A 16,332-nucleotide genomic window follows, 5' to 3' on the forward strand; every position below is an offset into this window, starting at 1 on the left:
GCATCTATGCAGGAAATTAGAGGTTTAGTATATCAAAGAAAAGGGATATCCCCAAGTAAAGATTATTAAAGACTAGGTCACTACATACTACAGATATCCCTTAGAAAACAACAGTGGTTCCATTAACTAAATATTTCCTTTTCTACTATCATTACTAAACTTTATTAGATGCTTATTTCTAGTTTTCATTCTTCTTGTTAGGCACTTTTTTATTAAAAACATTCTTGACTGAACTGTGCCATTAAAAATGCTGCATGCAAAAGGTCAGTACTTCTAGGCTTTTTTTAAGGGAGCATAACATTAAAGGATTAAAAAGAAAGTCTGTCCCTTTAAAAGGCCAAAAGTTCATTTATCATTTTAAATGGAGTGACAACACACTAAGGATATATTCTTCCATTGCTTTGCAGATTGAATTTCCATTGATTTCAGTAAGAGGCCTACGTGTGAAACAGCTGTAGAATCATGAATCAGGCCCTACATGGTAAGCAGAGACATTCTATTTTTACAGAATGTGACATATCAATGCAGCTGTTATTTAATTACAGTTTTACAAGAACAGTAAATAAAAAGTCAAATGCCCTTTATTTTCAATAAATGAAACACACTTAAGACTTTAATTGAATAAAATGTCATTTCCAATTTATTTTCACGTGATAAGGTTGCAAATGTCCAATTTTTAGCCTCAGCGTGCAAAAACGATAAGGTCAGAACCTGAAACATGGTGAAGTTATTAGCCCTGTTGTATTCTACTTTGTAAAAACATCTTCCATTTGATATATGCTCTATCATGCAAGAAGAATTGGCTACCAAATGATGTAAATTACTAAAAACATATGTGGAAATGATTAAATGGTGGCAGCTTTAATGATAGCCATTGGTTTCTTTGGCCATTGATTGTGCCATCACTGTGCACTCAAAGCTCCCATTGACTTCATGAGGAGAAGACTTGAGTCCTTAAATTGTGACCATATCAGATTTTCATGTTAAAAGAGACCATATATTCCAACTTTAGTTGGAGAATCACAGTTTTTTATGTGATGTCTCGGTGTCCCAAGAATTTCTTCTGGGACTCTGGACATCTCCTGCTTTTTCATTTAATCAGTCCAAACACTGGGCTTTTTATAATATGGGATGGTAGACAAATTTGCTTTGTGTTTATCAAGAACAAATAGCACAGTGGAACATTGTTTGGTCTCATCAAAAGTGTTGCAAGTAAAGAGAAAAAAAGATCACTAAACATAGGCACTATCAATATTGTTCTTTTGCTCAAAATGAATGTTAATGACAATTGTTCAGTGTTTCATGATATACTAATTCAGAGCATTAAGTTTCTGGAGAAAAATCTTCCACTTTGAGAAATATTCATGTGTCGCTGTAGAGCTGGAAGCAGAAGGTAGCAGCTCTAGCACACATTGCAAATAACTATTCAAATATTTTATGACCCTGAAAGTTGTTGCACATAAGTCTTTTCTTAATTTGAAAATATGGTCAACTTGTTCCATGTACTCATGGCCTGGAAAAATTTATTACCAATAGTTAGGTACAAAAAGGTGTAATTCATTCCTCCTCACAGGCCCAGCACAAGGCCTATGTAATGCCTAAGCCCCTCATTAGAGCTCAAGGTAGGACTTATCATGTAATGGCCAAATTGCATTGGAACCATACAATTAACCTCGATCAGCTCACCTAACTTGTCCCTGCCTATGCTGCAGCAAAGTCGTGTTTAACACCATGTTTAAAGAAATCTCTGTAACTGTTTATTGCAATGCTTGATAGCAACAACTACCACTTTAAATATTGCTGTTTCTCTCCCCCAATTACTTTTTCCTTTTCTCTTTTTTACATTCTACCAGGACCAGTAGGATGCTTCCCTTTAAACAAGAACCAAGTCAATAAACTAGGAGAGGTTGAGTTACCCCTCACTTCTCCCTCAAAGGTTAGCAGAGACTTATTAGTTCTATGATAACTTTAATCTACACCAACCTGAGAATCAAAACTTCAAAGTCCATTTCTAAACCTCATTTTCCTGTCTACTCTAAATTGTGGCCACTATGTCATTAAGAAATCTATAATTACCTTAATTATAACCATTATCTCAAGTTGCCAGTACATATCAGATTATCAGGATCGGTCCAATAAAAAGGAAAATCTCTGGTTTACTGCATATTTTAAAGGACACAACTTTGAAAAAGAATTATGCACTGTGGCCTTACATTGTTAATTAAGGTAGGAGAACATTATAAAGGTAGTCTGTTCATTTTATATTAAATACTATTAGAATACTTTGCATTGATGAACAAAGGATTTCAATGTGCTTTCCACACATTAGTTTGTCCTCATAATAAGAAAAATTAGGGACCCAATTCTGTCTGAGTTTGAGCACCCTCAATTGACAGTTGAGGATGCTCACAACATCTCAGAAGGTGCTCAGCATCTAGCAGAGTGAGGCCAAATTGCCTTGCTCAAGCTCAGATAGAAAGTAGAACAGAGAGTAGAATTTAGATCTTCTGACTCCTGCTCCTGATAGGATAATTCAACCCTTCCATTATCTTGTATAATAATGAGCTCAGTGAATGTCCTCCAAAGCCACATATACATTTTTTCCAGAAAGTCCTTTGGAGTATCCTTCCAGATTTATAGATATAATAAATCCTGATCAGTTTTACTGAAAGTTTTCCAGGACTGATGTAAACATGGTAAACTCTAAGATCCTACTGCACCATAGAAAATATTGATAAGTGCTGCATGTGTATCATGCATTTCATAAGCTCTAGAATAGCTAAATGACACATGTTTATTGTTGTGGAGTAATTTTTTTATAAGATGTAAAGTTTACAAGCCATCAGCCTATGTAGTAATAAGTGGGGGAAGAGGGACATAAAGGTGAGCATTGTACACTGGTTATATATATTTTCAGTGAACTTTTAACTAAATCCCTGGGGAGTAGTGGGCAGGGGTGAGTAACCAGAGGACTGTTTTCCTGTATATCACAAGATCAAATCTAGGTTAGAGATGACAAAAAGTTATCTGATGGCTCTTTGGTGGCCTGTTTGAAATGCATTGTGGCTCCTGTCCTTGTGGACAAGAAGACATCACCAACCCCATCAAAACAGCGAGCACTAGTTGGTAGCTTGGTTGGAAGCTTTAACAGAGAAACCAGTGACGTGAGCATGTGGACTGAACTACCATCCCTAAAAGAGGACTTCCAGTTCAGGGCTAAGACTAGCAGAGTGGAGAAGCTCTCACTGTCTGAGCTGTTATGTATATAAGGCCAGATACAAAGTCAATCAGAAGACCTAGTGTCCTCAATGGGCTTTGAATAAGACACTTACAAAGTGCACAAGAAACCTGATAAGTGTCACTGTATTCATCCACAAACTCAATAACTTTCCCCCAAAAAACAAACAAAACCTGCAGTCTCTCCCTCTTCTCACAAAGGATTTAATATCAGAGTATTACAATGAAGGTTTCATGTTACTAAAATGTAATTACTTTAAAAATATATTCCACAGTATATTTGCTAGCACGCTATGAATTATTAACACAAATAATTAAAACTAACATATGGTTGTAAAAATAAATTAAAGTACATTTTGTTATGCAGATTTTTATGGTGTGCGTTTGATTACTCACTAATTTGCAAAATGTAGTAATCTGTAATAGGCATCCCAGTCATTAGTGAAATCATACTATACTGTAGTCTCCAGTGCTGACAAACTCATGTGTTCCACCAGCAATAAGTATCCCTTTAAAAAAAATCAGAAGAAATAAATAAAGGTCCTGATTCTCATTTGCACCAAGACCCATTTACACCATCTTGCAGTTGAAAGAGGCTCAAAGTTGGTGTAAAACAGCCTTTACACTGCTGAGATCCCATAAACAGGCCTTAATATAAATGAGAAACAGGCCCAGTTCACTGAAGGATTTTTAGCAGCTATTTTATATTTTAGTATCTTGCATTAAAGCCAGTGGGAGATTTTGAGTGCTCAGTATTTTAAAAAATCAAGCTATTTATTTAGGTACCTAGGTGAGGATCTAAGAGCCTAAACTTTGGCTCCCATTTTTGAAAATCTTGACTACTGTGTATATGCAATCATAATAATCCGGAATGGATGTAAGGGTTATCAGTGATACAGCAATAAATAGTTGTCACATCCTCTTGAGTCAAAATAAGGAGCTCGCTAATGATTCACTTACATGAAAGACAAAGAACACTGCTAAACAAAATATTAAGTCTAAAAAATACGCATTTTAGTCATATAATAAATGTTTACATTTTTTAAAATCCTAAAATATTTATGATAGACTATAATGGCTGCCAAGTCCAAAGTTTCTGTCAACAACTCTGCGAATTTTCTGACCCTTGAAATAAGAGTTTTGTTTTATACATCTTATCTTTTTAATTAATATGATACAAGCAAATACTTACAAATAACAGCTTAGAACCACACTGAGTATTGATCTCTACCCAACAAAGAATTAAAAGTTCACCTTTAAGTAGGGTGACCAGATGTCCCGATTTTATAGGTACAGTCCCGATATTTGGGGCTTTTTCCTATATAGGCTCCTATTACCCCCCACTCCCTATCCTGATTTTTCACACTTGCTATCTGGTCACCATACCTTTAAGTCACCTGTTGAGCTAAGGTACCAAAGAGGAATCACTTCTTTTTCATCAACTCTAGAATACTGTGTGTGCGCTCGCAGGCTTGATCCAACCCCCATTAAAGTCAGTGGAAAGGCTTTATAGTCCCCATGTAAACTGCAATGCCCAGGCACAGTAGAGTGTGTTATATGCAATGTATCACCATTCTCCTTAATTTTGAGGATTTTCATCAGAATCATGACATAAATGGGCCTATCCTGCATTCCTTACTCAGGCAAAACTCCCCTTGAAGACAAAGGGAGTTTTTCCAGTGTAAAGGAAGCAGCATCTGGCCTTTTATGTACTCATTTATGTGTGCAAATTTATTTTGGGGTGAAAAAATAATACATGTATTATGGGACATTCAAACAGTTGCTGAGTAAAATTATTGATTGTCAATGCAGTGCTGAGACGCTAATTTATAGAATTAGCTAATAAGATGGCGTCATGTGTAATTGAATTCATTTGGTCATTGCCTTTCGTAAATCTCTACAAATTTACATCGCCATGTGTTGGAGCAAAACTAGCTAATATTTATAATGTTTTGTTATTTTGTTCTACTTGGAATAAAATCTATAGATTTATATAAAATCCAGCACGATATGTCAGGAATACAGAGTCCACTTGCGGGATTTATAGTAGGACACAAAACACAAGCAGGCACAATACCACAGTAATTGCAAGCTACCAAACAGCTGCATGGCATTTACTCAAAATACTTTTACATTTAGCACACTTATCATGTGGAACTTGGAACTAGCTAGCTGTTTGGGGACGGCAGAGATGAAATTATGTTTCTTTACTAGAACTGCAGGAATGTATACAGGATTGAATTATTAAATCCTTGTTCTGCCCATACACAGGTAAAAATATTATTGAAATCAATGAGAAAATTGAGGAAGGACTTCGGAAGTTTGTCTATAGATAATATATCTAAAAGTTATATTTAGAAAAGACAGTGAAGCAGTCAAATTGTCACTGAATAGCTTTCATACCAGAAGTGAGTTGTTTACAACCTTTTAGTACAGTTGTGTTTGCCTCTCAATATTTTGCAGTGCACTATCAGGAACACAAAGAGCATGTATACTTATGACTATTGTTGTAAGTTAAAATCCAAATACTGGCTAACAGTGAAACACTTTCCTTATAATTGGTGTGACTTTTTTTTTAATATGTGTCCAAGCTTTCTAAAGAGTCAGTGGGAGTTTTGCCAGAGTTTGGAATGAGGGATGTGGCCCTCACCATGTGACTATTAAAAACACTGTACAATATTGTGTTGTTATGATTTTAAAATTCAATGTTCTACTGGATTTCTTAAATATATAGTGGAACCTAATTGTACTGAATTCCTAAATAATGAATCTCCATTTATACAGGAGTAGGTTAAAAGTCCTAAATACTTTCAATATACACTGCATGTGAAAATTAAAATTCCAGTTATAGTGAACTTCTACATATAGTGAAGTTCTTGTGTTAAAACAAAAAAGAATCAAAGTGGGCACTAATGTACTGCAGATAATAAATATCATCAGTATGAGAACTATCATGTTAAAACAGAGTCTGATCCTGCTCTCACTGAAATCTTCCAATGACTCCAGTGGGAACAGAATCCGCCCCATACACAGCACACCCCAATAGAAATATTCAAATTACTATAAAAGTGTTTATTTTTTGTGACGTCTCATAATACAAAGCCCCAATTGCACAAACCGTTCCCAATATTAACAGGGAGTTATTTAGTTCTATTTGGAAAAGACATATATAAGAATGTTTTTCTCACATGTGCTAATCCTTGGCAATTATGAAAGAGGTGTGGAAATCTGGTCAATTTTCAACTTGTAGTCATATGGCTGACCAGGGCATCATACTAGAAACACCTTGAGCAACTCTGTTAGTTAGCTGCCACTTTGTAGTTAGTATATATTCAAAGACACCTTTTGTGAGCCAAAGATAAATATATTTTTCAAGATGAATCAATAAACTTAAAACCTTTACAAGAAATTAACCTATTTTAAGTAGCATGTAAATAATGTTCTATAAGTAAAAAAGCAAAAAAAAAAAAAAAAGACAAAAATTCTGTATCTGTGCAGTTAATTATCCTGGGTCTGTAATTTGCTATTCATTTAGGGCTTGATCCAACTCCCACTGAAGTCAACAGAAGTCTCCCCATTGATTTCAATGGGAGTTGGATCAAGCTCTTATTTCAGAGTTCATGCATTTTACCAGCTTAATACAGTTACATGCTTTGCAAACCTTTTTTCCATTGCTGCTCATGGAGGCATTCAACAATTTGCTATCTGAGAAGAATAATTATGTGAGAAAGCACAAACCACATTACATAAACATTAAATATACCCTTGTGACTACCACAAATATTTGAAAAAAATATAGTCCAACTCTGGAAAGACAGATTTCTTTTCCTTTCAAAATGTAAACTAAGCATTACAAGTGAATTAATTGGATAGGTTCTGAATTATAATACCAGTGATATTCAGCATAGTAAAAGTTTTACAAGCAAACTGTTGTGAATAAAAATAAATAACCAAGTCCATACTGATTTTATAATGACTGCCAGTAAAAGCATTGTAAGTATATAACAATACTTTACTCACCCAAAAGCTGATCCCTTTTGTTTAAATTGAGACACTAGAATGATATATGTAATCGTTTGTATGGTAACTCTCTGTGCTAAACCCAAAATGCCAGTCTAAAACCTTCAGTCTTTTGAATACTTTAGTTTTCCACAAACTGTAAATTCAAGACAAGGATACACAGTTTAGCATAATTAATTAAATAAATATTATGTAGATACAAATAAGCATCTTAAAATATATCCTGTACATAATATAGAGTGTTTATAAATTACTGGTATAACATTTTGTATGTGGTACAGTAGAGTTGGTGGAAACATATTTATACGCAATCCTTATATCATGTAGGATATGATTGATTTTAGCATATTTATTACATGATAATTCTTTTAAATAATAAATAGAACTACACCTGCTCTGTTAAGACTGTTCCAAAATGTACAATATTTTTTCATCTAAAAGTTCACCCTTCCTTATGCAGCTTAGTGCCTGACATTTGTACTTAGGCCATTCAAATGTCAAACAAAAATGGTATTTTAAAGCAGAATACTTTTTGTTATGCAGAAACGACACCTATGTCCACACACATGTTCTACTTCCCTGTTTTGGAAATATTAATTATGAATCAAGTGTATTTCTAATATGTGACCAGTTTGAGATTACCACTGGACAACAATCTCTGAGGGTGTTCAGTCACCAGGTTCATTCCATTCGCTGCTGTGAACAGTAAATGTTCACAAAATCTACTCAAAATAAGATGAAGGAGGAGATATACCGAAATGTTTGTGTGTGTTTTTTTCAAATTGGAAGTGAACATCCATATGCTTCTGCTGTTGTTGGAAATCTGGGCCTTACACCATCATGGTTTAAATTTTCTGACCAGATGTTAAACCTCTGAAACGTCATTCATTTGCTCTAGAAAGTGTAGATTTGAATACCTGTTGACTTCTACACAAACCTTAAGAACTTTATGAATAAAATGAACTATTCCCACAGTTTCTGCACCCTTGTCTTGCATTTAGGAAGACTTGTGAAGGCAGAGCTCAATACTGAACTGATGAGGAAAAAAAGCTGACAGCATGGCATGGTTTTGCATTTCTGTCAGTTTTATTTGGAATGATATCGAGCTTGGGAAAAGCAGCCAACTACCTTGCAAATTAATGGTCAGATGATTTAGATTTATTAAATGAATAGCTGGAATCCTGTTTGTGAAATACATGGAAATAAGGAAAGGGGTGTCTTGGTGTGTCTATATTTTGTTAATGTGCACATTTTTCATAGTTAATATTATTCATTCAGGACCAATATTTTACTGACAAAGTTATGATCCTAAAGCAAATTTGGCTACAACTCCAAACGGAATAACTATATTTAAATAAGAGGTCAAATTCTGTTCCCATTTAACTCAGTGGCAAAACTCTCATTGGCTTCAGCAGAGACAGAATCTAGCCTATAAATTATTGACAGAGGTGACTGATTAGAAATGTGGAAACTGTTACAGTCTTTGGACCCAATCCTGGGTTTAATAGAAGTTTTACCACTGTGACGAGTGCAGAATTGGGCCCGTTTCTCAACCTGCTCTGCACACCTTTCCTCCATATTGCAAAGAGGGGTTTGTTTTTTTTTGCTTATATTTATTTAGACAGGACTGCGCACTTTAAAAAATGCCCCGCTCTCTATGAGCTGGGTAGCACATGTTCAACAAATGATTTATTTAAAAATGAACTGTTGTTTTCCCTTCCTTCTGACAGCAAATTAAAAAAAAAGTCTCAAAAGTTGCCTGTGCCTTGTCATCTGAGTAAAGTCGTGCACAACTTAACAAGATAAACTTTGACAAGCTCATAAAGCAGTGTGAAGTTTCGTTCTCCTTTTAACTCAGGATTTTAACTAGGCTGTAATGTATGCTTCATCCCCCAGAGAAGTTGAGAGATTTAGATTACTATAGCATGTCAAAGAATTTCAATTAAACCCCTTTAAGTAACATCAATATTCGCATCTATAGAGACACGCATGCATAATTCATGCATGTGTGTCTTTATCAAATATTTAGCAATATATAGATTGACACCCCCCAAAAAAAAATCCAGTCGCAGGACACATCTTGAATAGCGTTTGGATATTTCCTCCTGATGATGCAGCGCCTTTCTTATGGCTCGTTTATTAAGAGACTTACTCATTTTGCAATTATGGAAATGTTAAAATAAGAAGAAACCACATCAAAGATACCCAGTTGGAGTTTGCGTAGCGAAAGTAAAAGCACATCACTCCCATTCTGCTCTTATCTTAAACCACGTGCAAATTCCATCTGTATTTTTAAAAGTGTAACCCTATTTGTGATCCCTTGTAAGTACAGCGCGTAACACTTCCAGCATTGCTAGAGAGTAAAAAATAACACCACTTGTTAGCGTAACTGGGACACTAGTTTCACACACTTGTTCGGTGTAAGGGCTTCTAAGAACGGAATTCATTAGAATGCGATTATTGCACGTATTTATAATCAGCACGAAGTGACAACGTGAAAGCTTTCGAGAACCGTAAAATGCCGTGAACTTGAAGGTGCTAAACAACGACAAGGATCCGCTTCTCCGCTGTCCTGCTGCTGCTCTTCTCTCCTGAACTTTGTTAAACTTTCAAACCTTCAGGGATAACTGTTTCTCTGTCAGTGGAATCACGAGGCTGGGTATCAGTTTACTCAGATAACTATAGGATCTAATGTATCCAATCCTCATTTACAAACCGTTTCCTACTAAGGTATGTCACCCAAAGGGCAGCTATCCTCAGCAATTAATGTCCATTTTCTTAATTTAAAGAGAGAGGGAGTAATTCAAATCCAACCTCATCTGAATAATCGTCAATGTTATTTAGTCAGAACTGTACACTGTGCTTTTAAAAAGAATTGACAAATGAATGTATAGGTGGCATTGTTGCTGTATCTGAATAATTTTAAGGTACAGATTTAAAAAAAAACGCAGGTTTTTCTTTTTTTGCAAAAACGGTTTTGATTGCTCGGATACCTGGACAGAGTGCCATCAGGGAGTGTGTAACACTTAGGAGTTTTCATTGAACAAATCAACCCCAAATCATAATTGGATGTTCAAAAGTCCCTGTGTGGCAGCTGCATACTTTGTGTCGCTTGTTATGGTCTGATGTGTACGGAAAATTTAAAGATCAGACTCAAAACACAGCCTGGCTCTCCCCTTAACAAAAAGTTGCTTTGCAGACTTGCAGGGAATTGTATTAGTGCCATGGCTACTGCCTACGCCAGCGATGATTATTTGGTCTGTTTGCTCCCATTCAGAGTTAATACACGACAATAGTTTTACTCTGTGCTGCTTGACGTGAAACCACTGGGGCTGGGCAATTCTGCTCAAAACAAATAAAACGTCCACACACACACACACGGAACAGTGAGCCGAGCGGTGCGATTTTGCAATGGAGAAAAGCATCACTTACCAGGGCTGGGTTCTAGGGCTCGGCAAACGCTGCCAGGAGGGATGAGAAGTGAAAAACTGAAAGGAAACGCAAAAGGCTGAAAGTTGGAAGAGGGGATTTCGGGCGGGGGGGGGGGAGTAGAGTCAAAGGGAAGCGCGAGCACAGCGCTCCTTGCTCTCCCTGGCCGCCACCAAAACAAAGATCCAGGAGCAAGGCTCTGCCAGATCTACACACACAGAGCAACGGAGGGCCAAACCTCAGCGGCTCACTCACTCCAGCTAGCGGAAAGGGTTAACTCTCCCGCGGGTCAGGCGAGCCCCTGCCAATGTTATTTTGTAAACAAATACGCCTGAAGGTAAAGGTTCAGGCGCCTTGCAAATAAGGAAGGCGCGAATGATTTAAAGTGGAATTTAGCATGCAAAATAATAGGCATTAATAACAATATCATTCACTTGTCTGCATGTGGAAGCCACTTTCTCCCTCCTTCTGCCCTAAGATCGGGCGAATATTTTACACTTCCCGACTTGGCAAGTCTGTTTCTGAAAAATGTGACTGTTTGAGATCAGGCGGAGTTTGGGATTAACAGGAAATACCCAGTCTAAATCAACCCGAGATGTGAGTCAGGAAAGAGACAAATTTGCAATAGTCTTAACAAAGCACAAACATGTAGTAAACCCACGATTAAGAGGAGCTCAACAGTTTTCTTCAGAGTTGAATGAACCCGAAGTGTTTTCATAGCAATCTAACAATCATGTGACTCAGGTGTGTGGTGTTCATATGTGTATTTCAGTCCCTTCTTTTAAAAGTCATTACATCCCTTCATGCCACTAAAAATACCAGTAGTAGCTAGGTTTTGCTGCAAGAAGCCTGATTTGAAAACTATCTTCGAGCTAAATTCTGCCCTCAGTGAGAACCCCACCGAAATCAATGCTATTGTATGGGTGTAACCTGAGGACGGGATTTGGCCCTTAATGTGCATTAAAATTAATGCAATAAATTATGTTCTTCCGCCTTATTTAGCACCTTGTAGGTATCTGGTTTGAAAGGCTGAGTCCCACAATATATCTTAGACTATGTAGTGGGGGAAACAGAGGGAGACAGAGACGGAGTCTTCAGACAGTGGATTGTCACTGGATAATTTCAACACAATCTTGCTCCACCCATAGTAGCCATTTTGCTAACTTGGAGATTGGATGCCACTAGCTGGATTTGCCTCTCCGCACTTGAAGACTGAAGACAGAATCATTTAATGAGAAATCTGTGTAAAGGCACAGGTGTACCTGAAGGCTCTACTGTATGATATTTGTGGGTTGTTTCCTACAGAAATCATTTCTTACAGACACAGGGCATATAGAAAAATCTCATTAGTAATGTTAACCTGGTATGTAACTTTGCTATCATACAAAAGGCTTAAAATCACTTTGTGTACATGAATAAGGAATTGTCATAAATTAAAAAACCCCTGCAAATGGAATAAATAGTAAAGCTATTCAGCTTACGTTTGTTCATGTAATATATAACGTGATGTCGATATATCAGCAATAAAATTTGATGGATCATACCGAGTAATGAGATTTTACTAACAGAAGAGATTCAGGAATCCAGTACAATAATCCTCCTCTCTTCCCATGAGACTATACATTTCTAGTAGATCCGTTAGTTACATTTTGCCACATAGTACCATGAAAAGCAACTTAGCTAGCACACATCTGATCTGAAAATGATTATTATTATTATTATAGATCCGGTGATCTGCTAAAGTAGCCGTTAAATCAAATATGTTGTATTAGTCCAGCATGCCTAGGGAAAGAGGAGAGAATATCCTCGTGAGCAGACAGACAGATGCATGGAGCACAGAGGTGGAGTCACTAAGAAAAAGAAATCAAATGCCATTAAATATGGAAGAAAGTGAATGGGATTTTCAGTTTGGTTTCTGAATAAAAAATAATACCTTGTACGCTCGATGGAAAATAAAATAAAATAATATCCAAGCCTTTTCAGTTAGAGAAAGAAGGACTCTTACATAAATAATTATAAGTAACTAATCAAATTATTGTTCAGCTGCAGCTACTGCAGTGCTGCTGCAGCCAGACAGCGCTTATTACAAACTCTGTTGCTGCACAAAATGATTGTGCTCGCTACATTGTCTGTTTATCCCTGTGTCTAATAGTCAAGGTTTATGATCCTACTATGCCTTATATTATGATCTTACTTAAACCATCGCTGCCTGAAAACAAACACGTGCATATTCCCTATCAAACTATTTTGGGAGCAAAGCCAGCGGTTTCAGATGATTTAGGCTCTGTGTGGTTACCTTCTCTAGACAGTTAGGAGGTGGTGAGAGTCATAAATATTCAACAGCACGTGGAGCCAGAGTGCCCAAGCAAGCCCGGCGAGAGCGCATGCGCAGGAGTCCACATCTAAAGCCAAGCACTGTGTGTACTTAAAAAGAGAGCAGCCTGTTTTATGTGTGGCATTTGCAACTCTTTCAGAAACACTGGCAGCCTGATGCAGCAGGCAAATACACAGAGTATCCTAACTAGGAGAGTTTCTTGTTTTCTAGAGAACATCCTTAGTGAAGTAACATCCATTACCTATCTCCAAATTCCCAGAGCCTTCCTCCTGAAAAAGGCAATATCGAAAAGGAAACACATGTTCTTCAAGTTAGGAAAAAAGTGTTTGTTTTTTCAATCTCTGCCTTCTGAGTTTTAAACAGGACTTGGAATTGGAGGAAGATCCAAAAGTTGGCTTCAAGTCTTAACATATGATAATACGGAACTTCCAGATTTTGCTAAAAATGTTATATGAAAATCCCTACACACACGCACACCGAAATGCATATGTGTATATGTGTATTTCTGATCACGTGGTCTGTTTTGATAGTTATAAAGATAAGTGTGTGTGTGTGTGTAACGTGATGTACGCAAATACACTCGCACATGCATATACGGAAAATTGTGTGTGTGGGGGGGGGTGTATTATACACACACACACACGATGAGAGGCAGTATGGTCGTATATATCTAAAAGGTAGTTAATTTGATTGATTATTCTTAAAAATCCTGTCTCCAGTACGGGCGTCATCTGGAAACTTCATGCTATTTTATACTATCATTCTAAAGCCGAAATAAATGTTACGAATTGATGACAGCTTCCAGCTGCATGGTAAAAATAGTCCCCCTGGTTTCAAATGATCGTGTTTCTTGTTATCAAAGATGAAACAAACCTTCCTAATAGAGTTTAGCAGGGGGAAAAACAAAACAAAACAAAACAAAAACCGTTGGCTGTATTTTGAATATAGTACATACTACGGTTACAATACACTTGGGATAAAATGGAATACACATTAGTGTATCCTCTTCTCTATTTCTAGTCCACAATTAGTACTTCATTAAATAATTTCATTCTATATATGTACACACACACATACACACACACAAATAATCTGGCTATAGAGAAAAAGAGCCCTACGTAAACATACATGTGCAGGTATCTTAATATAGACACAACTAAATATTTAAAAAAATAAAAATAAAACTACTAATGGAAGTGCTAATTGTAGTGCGTGTATATGTAGATCTGTGTATGTGTGTATATATATAGAGAGAGAAAAAACATATATAGTGTGTATATATACACACCCACAGTATAGAACTACTGTGGTTTTAGTCACATATACAATTTTGTATGTATATGTGTGTACACAGACACATACACAAAATATAGATAAATCTAGCTATATAATAGTGCATCCAATGGCTGCATGGAATCAGAACTGATCAATATTCAGTCACGTTTTCTAAATAAGACTTTTCTCTGCCTATTTAAAAAATCTTTTTATATTTCGCTATTTCTGAGTATACGTTTTGTATGCAACTACATCTGGAAAGTTTTCCGGGCATTTTAATACTTGTTTCTTCATTCATCAATATTTCACAACAATATTTTCGTGTTTTAACGAAAATGTAACAATGTCCTCTTTAAACACCTTGTTAACATATTTGTGATTGGTTAATACAGCAGGATCGATAATTTATTCTAAAGATTAAGTATACTGCAAACACGTCCGTGTCATGCACACACAAACCTGTATACATATAGAAGTGTTATATCTATGCGTGTGTTTATATGTGTATACACGTATATGATATTATATATGTTTCTCAAATTGTTTACTCAGTAGTAGCCACCAGTGAAATACACGTCGAGCCACTTACACCGGAAGACACCAGATGCACTCGCATTACTATCAGCCATCTGTTATATAGAGATTTTAATTTTTGCAATGCTGCCTCTTGAAAATTTTATATTTAACCTGTAGTTTTTTTGCTAGTTTAATAGAAATTGGACTGATCAGACCTGTATTCCTTCTCATTATTTGTATAGGGACTGTTTTACACAAAGAATACATACGTTCATTTTAAGAGGGTTTTTTAAACTGGTAAGAAGTTTTTTTTTTTTTAATGAACAGGTAATTTTTAGAGGTAAAATCTTACGAAATTGTGACAATTTACCAATCTGATCAGAAAATCCACAAATAAAAGAAGTTCAGTGGCATATCCCTTAGTAGTGTGACTACTAATTTGACTAACAGTTAAAGCCAAAAACGATAAGCAGACAAGGCCAATTCAAAGCTTATATCTTTATTTCGGATATGTATTTATTTACCTCTTCTTAATGCTGGCCTCGGCTTTTTAAAAATGCAAATGATCATTCACAAGCGATTAAAGCGATTGGAAAGACGATTCTTTAAGAAAGATGGAAACTACTGATTATTGTTATGTATTTATATATGTGTGTGCATATAACACAAACACACACACATATATAAATATATATATATAATACACACACACACACACGAAACATTTGAAGATATCCAACAACCCAACAATATTTGTCAAAGGTGAATGTAAAACAGGATCATGTGTGTGTACACACACACATTCACCTTTGACAAATATTGTTGGGTTGTTGGATATCTTCAAATGTTTCATATTGACACTATAGAACTTTTCGATAACTTGTAGCATGCTAAATGCCCTAACAGGGTAAAGCAGCGGTAATAGTTTGAGCTACAGCATACTGGCTAAATCAAAATACACAGCTATACACGAAATAAGTCATTTTCAGCACAGTCTTCCGTTTCTGCTAAATAGAGTCTAACAATATATTTCGCTACTAACATTCATGTATTTCGAAACCTAATAGCCCATGAAGAAAAGTATGAAAAATACATCTCAAGAAGCAGACATTAAAGGTACGAACAAAATAATAGAGTACATTCAAGTTTGAAAGGCTATTGTATGCAACCTCTATCCTTAACATTACTCTTTTCACGCATTTGTTTTTAATAGATCGTGGCAAGCTGTTAATTTCTACTCTGAAGTTGTTTTAGTTATTAGCTAAAGCAAGTTAAACATCCGATATCATAATCACTATCTTTGCAACATATCTCTGTACCATGTGATTTCAAAACGCTATTCCTTGTCGCCATAGCCAAAGAGAACGTTGCAATTATGAAGTAGATTTGAATTCAGCATTAACAATTTTATGTTTAGGAATATTCCCTCATTCAAACCATATATGGTGTAGCGATCATTCATTCTTTCACGTCACGGTGTTTAAAAAAGCATTACAAATATACAACAACAAAATTAAATC

The 16,332-nt window shown here is 36.0% G+C and overlaps 1 long non-coding RNA gene across 2 annotated transcripts in view; it reads right to left on the minus strand.

The window, feature by feature from the left end:
* LOC103306329 (uncharacterized) overlaps positions 1-10,868 on the minus strand; it is a 55,759-nt gene extending 44,891 nt beyond the window's left edge. The window contains exon 1 of one of the 2 annotated variants that reach the window (XR_010590627.1): positions 10,690-10,868. This is a non-coding gene — a long non-coding RNA (uncharacterized LOC103306329). The remainder of the gene's footprint in view (positions 1-10,689) is intronic. The other variant, XR_010590626.1, reaches the window with a different exon arrangement.
* Between the last annotated feature and the right edge of the window lie 5,464 nt (positions 10,869-16,332).

Source organism: Chrysemys picta, chromosome 9, assembly GCF_011386835.1.
Source record: "Chrysemys picta bellii isolate R12L10 chromosome 9, ASM1138683v2, whole genome shotgun sequence".
Taxonomy (NCBI): Eukaryota; Metazoa; Chordata; order Testudines; family Emydidae; genus Chrysemys; species Chrysemys picta.